Source organism: Bufo gargarizans, chromosome 6 (genome assembly GCF_014858855.1).
Source record: "Bufo gargarizans isolate SCDJY-AF-19 chromosome 6, ASM1485885v1, whole genome shotgun sequence".
Classification (NCBI taxonomy): domain Eukaryota; kingdom Metazoa; phylum Chordata; class Amphibia; order Anura; family Bufonidae; genus Bufo; species Bufo gargarizans.
Genome location: NC_058085.1, coordinates 92,798,205 through 92,804,204, shown reverse-complemented (window position 1 = coordinate 92,804,204; position 6,000 = coordinate 92,798,205).

Sequence of the window (6,000 nt, the reverse complement as noted above, 5' to 3'; positions counted from 1 at the left end):
GGGGTGACGGCACAACCCTATGTGCTTAGGCTACTTTCACACTAGCGTTCGGGTTTCCGTTCGTGAGCTCCGTTTGAAGGAGCTCACGAGCGGACCCGAACGCAGCCGTCCAGCCCTGATGCAGTCTGAATGGAGGCGGATCCGCTCAGACTGCATCAGTCTGGCGGCGTTCAGCCTCCGCTCCGCTCGCCTCCGCACGGACAGGCGGACAGCTGAACGCTGCTTGCAGCGTTCGGGTGTCCGCCTGGCCGTTCGGAGGCGTGCGGATCCGTGCGGATCCGTCCAGACTTTCAATGTAAGTCAATGGGGACGGATCCGTTTGAAGATGCCACAATGTGGCTCAATCTTCAAGCGGATCCGTCCCCCATTGACTTTACATTGAAAGTCTGGACGGATCCGTCCCAGGCTATTTTCACACTTAGCTTTTTTTTGCTAATATAATGCAGACGGATCCGTTCTGAACGGAGCCTCCGTCTGCATTATTATGAGCGGATCCGTTCAGAACGGATCCGCCCGAACGCTAGTGTGAAAGTAGCCTTAGTGTGGTGGTGCACATCCTCATGGTCCAACTGAGTTGGCCAGAATATAGTCCGGAAAGTGCAATGAGGGCAGCACACACTTGAAGCAATGCAGAAAACCTAGGCTTTATGCCTTTTATCAAGCCATGCAGCAAAGCCAAGTCACCCCTACATAAAAACAAAGCATTTACTAGTTTGGAGTAAAAATAAAAGGTTTGTTTGCATTGCTTTGCTTTAAATGTGTGCTGTGCTCATTGCACTTTCTGGACTATCTGGACATTTATGGCATATTGATAGGATATGCCATAAATGTCCGATAGGTGTGTGTTCTACCTCTGAACCTGTTCTTAGCTCAAAAACAGGTCCCTGCAGCAATAGAGAGGAGGCTGCCCATTGCTAATTTGAGGAGACCCTGCAGTTATGGCCATTAGTGTTCTTATTTCAATAGAAACATCCACTTTAATAAGGATGCTGGTAGACTGCACGGATTACGAATGAAAGATGTGCATATTCTTTGCAAGGAGTTGCTTCTTCTTTCATTAGTAGTCTGATATTGATCAGGTCATCAATATTAAACATCTGTAAAAACCCTTTTAATACCCTATTCGGAAATTAATAGAGTGTATGTGTGGTAGTGGGGTCTCGCCTACATAGCCCATTCATCACTGTGTAATGTAGTAGGTTGCAGGGAAACTGAAATTTGCTGTTGAATACCCCCACAAGTAACAGCTGATCTCTAGGTCCCTGCAATAGGACATCCTTTGAGCGGCTTATCATTGGACAAAATTTTGGCAAAAATGGACTGTCTAAAGTGGAGAACCCCTTTAAAGGGGTTTCTGGACTACAATACATGTAAGTAATTAATTTCAATGTGTCTCTGTTGTGTGGTCTGCATGTCGAGATCAGAAAGCCAGTCACCCCCATACACTGAACAAGATGATCCTTACATCAACGTTGCATCCATTTCTTCATTTCTTCTGTTTTCCAGTCCAGAGTGCATCATGGGTGGTCAGAAGGCGGGCCAGAATCCTTCCCTCAGTAATGGCAAGTGTGGTCTTTACGGAAGGACCATAGCCATTATTGGGGGAACGATTCTGACACCACCCTACTGACCACCCATGGTGACATGCTCTGGACAGGAAGGCAGAAGTAGACAAGACGTGTACATTCTGTACAAATTCAAATGAATGACCTAAACTTATTGTAGCCCAGTAAACTTCTTTAAGTTTTACACACTGAGCACTGACGTCAATGGGTGCTGATGACGTACACAAATAATGCAGGGTCCACCAGGAGAAGAGATGCTTTGCATCAACACTATCTTGGTATCACCATCTCTTTGTGTCACCATCACACTACACAGCTAATAGAGATTAATGCTAAATTAATACACAAAGATACATACCTATAGTCTGCATAATACAAGCAAAGCAAACACATGAGTACTGATGTTTTCTCTAGAAATAAAATGTTGACTATGAGCTTGGTCTAAATCCAGATTCCAATTCCTAACATAAACAATAAAACCAATAGATTAAGCTCTTGTCTGCCCGACTACGTTTATTATTGCATGTTCTGTCTTGCTCGCCTCATAGGCTGCCAAACGTACGAGAGCAGAAGAACGTGTTTTTCAGAGCTGCCTTGATTTTACATAATAGGATTGCTTAAAATGATTAAAGGTTACCCAGAATTATAGAGTTCAATGACCTTGGTCTACACAGTAGCTGTTTTGCAAGTTACCACTAGATGGCACTGTTTCTTAAAGGGACGGCAAACACGCTTGTTTTCTGCACTGCAAAAGTTTAGCATAAAGATTAGAAACTGAAGTCCAGCAGAGGTGAAAAGATTGTGTAGTAGTAGTATTAAAAAATTTAGATCTCATAATGAATGGGATGGGGTGCGAAGGTATGCAAGGTTTGAAAACCAATGTATTACTTTCAAAGCAGCAAATATGCAGCCTCATAATAACAGGACTTCAGTAGCAAGCTGCAGGTTCTACCGATTGCTTCTTACACCAAACCCTATTGACCGCATTTGTGGCATTTTTGCCTTCTAGGGTTTGTCCTCTATGCTCTAGATATGTTCATTACTTTGCCATGCATATACCTATTCTCTAGTACTCCCTGATTCCATATTCTGCACCTCATACCCTTAGGTAATAAGGGCCTCCATGAATATCGTGTAATGAAGTTTCTTTTTCATAAGGCTTGTATGTGCAGTGAGCCCCGATGGGAGGCGGTGTAGAGGACGAGAGGGTTATTGGCCTTGATGTAGTGTTGTAGCTGTGTGACTGTGTCCTACCTCAGGCCGTCGTTCCCTGGGGTTCAATGCAGTGAAGAGATGAAGAAGAATGAGGCCAGACTTGAAACGTAACAAAGTCCTTTTACTGAGTGCAACTTGAACTTGAGAATACAAATGGTCTTTAGTGCAAATTCCTTCTGGCACCAGCGGAGGAGGTATGGTGGCAGGGTGACTTGGTGATGATTTCTTGTCACAGTCTCTCCTGTGACAGGGGTCAGAAGATCTAAGAGACTGGCTGCACATGATGTGATCTGACAGCCTGTCTGGTTTCACTTGCTTCTGTGTTGTTGCTGGGTATGACCACACCTGTTATCTCAGGTGTACCTTAAGTGGTCATTCCAACTCCTCTATTTAGTCTGGCCTTACCCATCATGCTATGCGGTTGATAGCTCCTTTTGGATGTTGGAAGTGCTTGTGTTGGTTCTCCTCTGAGTTCCTGCTCGCACACTTCAGAGTTAAGTGTGGGGACCTTTATTTCTTGTTTGTTGTTTTCCCATAACTTTTGGTATTAGGCCTGAGCAAGTCTCCTGATCCTTCAGCTGGGAAGGAACAGGTCATCTCTTGTCCTGACACTACTTTCAGGGCCCTTTAGGGTCAGATATAGCCCTAGGTTCCAGTGTATGAACCTTCCTACCATCAAAGTCTAATCATACTGATAGTAGTCAGGGCTCGGTTTAGAAATTCACTAGGTGACCTTTTCCCCTTTCCTTAGTTTCCAGGCCTAGTACCTTTTCGCTTACCTCTTGTGGACGGTGTGGAGTTATCTACCCACATCGTGCCGTGACATTTCTGCACTAATAGTAGCCTGACGATGGGGTGTCCTTGCTCCATTTTCCCTCTTTGCATATGCAGGGAGTTGGTGCTCTAAGAGCTGCTTCCACACCCCTTCTGACTGGGGAGGGGCCACAGACATCCCCTCTCCGCCTCACGCTCCTCTCAACTCACTGGACTCGCTCAACCCCCACACTTTACAGGAAGTCAGCTTAGCCCACTTCTACCAAAGGTGGGAGGAATGGAATCATACATTTCCATTCTTATCACAAAAAACTGCCAGCCATACTCCACCTGCTGATAAACCAGGTGCATAATATGTTATTACAATGAGATTATGTAAGAGATGTATAAAACACCGTAAAATGTAATAATACATATGCATTTTACAGTGCCTTCACACATACTATAATTTTATGCTGTGGACTAATCTGCACATAGGGGGTTGGATATGGATTTAGTTTTGAATTTGCTACAGGATTGCTGCAGATTTTTCCATTTGTATTGCATTGCAAATATCGCAGAAAATCTGCATCTAAATCCACATCAAAATCCCCATGTAAGACATGCAGATTTTGCAGCAGATTTGTCTGTAGCCTAAGTGTGACCAAACCGGTACATGTGAAGGCACACTTACTCATTTTTAAAATTTTCTGTCTTATCCATATAAACTCCTTATTTGGCTCCTGAAGCTTTCTGATCAGGGTAAAATAGCCTCTGTGAAAGCCAGGGGTGTAACTACAGGTTTGGTCACACTCAGGCCCTAGAGTTAGGCCGGGTTTATACCGCACAATGTTACAGCCGACTGTCAGGAAGGAAGTACTCTTTCCCGACAGTTGGCTGCTCGTTCAGTGAAGGATGCAGCGATCTCCTTCACAGTATTAGAATGAGGGATCACTATTGCCATCCCCCGTCTCCATACAGAATCAGTGTTTTTGGCCAGCATATCGCTGTTTAGACAGCAGGATCTGCTGCCTAGAAACGATGATTGATGTGCCTGCACTAACGACAGGATCACCCAATGAATGAGCGTTTTGTTCACTCATCCGGTGATCGGCGGCACATTTAGAATGGCAGATTGTCCGGAATGAGCGTTCATAGGAACGGATAGTTCCAGATAATCTGACAGAAGTTCGTGCAGTCTAAATCCACCTTTAGGGTATGACCACACAGAGCAGTCGCGCTGCACTTGGGATGCAGCTGAGTACCGCAAGGTCATATGAGCTTATTAACCGCCTCCGGACCGCCTAACGCAGATCCGCGGTCCGGAGGCGGCAGCTCTGCGCAGAGTGACGCATATACGCGTCATCTCGCAAGAGCCGTGATTTCCCGTGAACGCGCGCACAAAGGCGCGCACGATCCACGGTGTCATTTTACATATACCCATGCTGGGTGAGATAAATATCTTGGTCAAATGCCAACTTTGTATAAAAAAAATGGGAAAAGTTGTCTTTTGCCAAGATATTTCTCTCACCCAGCATGGGTATATGTAAAATGACACCCCAAAACACATTCCCACATTCACTTCTCCTGAGTACGGCGATACCAGATGTGTGACACTTTTTTGCAGCATAGGTGGGCAAAGGGGCACACATTCCAAAGAGCACCTTTCGTATTTCACCGGTCATTTTTTACAGATTTTGATTTCAAATTACTTCTCACGCAACTGGGCCCCTAAAATGCCAGGGCAGTATAACTACCCCACAAGTGACCCCATTTTGGAAAGAAGACACCCCAAGGTATTTTGTGATGGGCATAGTGAGTTCATGGAAGTTTTTATTTTTTGTCACAAGTTAGTGGAATATGAGACTTTGTAAGAAAAAAAAAAAGAAAAAAAAAATCATCATTTTCCGCTAACTTGTGACAAAAAATAAAAAGTTCTATGAACTCACTATGCCCATCAGTGAATACCTTAGGGTGTCTACTTTACGAAATAGGGTCATTTGTGGGGTGTTTGTACTGTCCGGGCATTGTAGAACCTCAGGAAACATGACAGGTGCTCAGAAAGTCCGAGCTGCTTCAAAAAGCGGAAATTCACATTTTTGTACCATAGTTTGTAAACGCTATAACTTTTACCCAAACCATTCTTTTTTTTACCCAAACATTTTTGTTTTATCAAAGACATGTAGAACAATAAATTTAGCGAAAAATTTATATATGGATGTCGTTTTTTTTGCAAAATTTTACAACTGAAAGTGAAAAATGTCATTTTTTTGCAAAAAAATCGTTAAATTTCGATTAATAACAAAAAAAGTAAAAATATCAGCAGCAATGAAATACCACCAAATGTAAGCTCTATTAGTGAGAAGAAAAGGAGGTAAAATTCATTTGGGTGGTAAGTTGCATGACCGAGCAATAAACTGTGAAAATAGTGTAGTGCAGAAGTGTAAAAAGTGGCCTGGTCATTAAG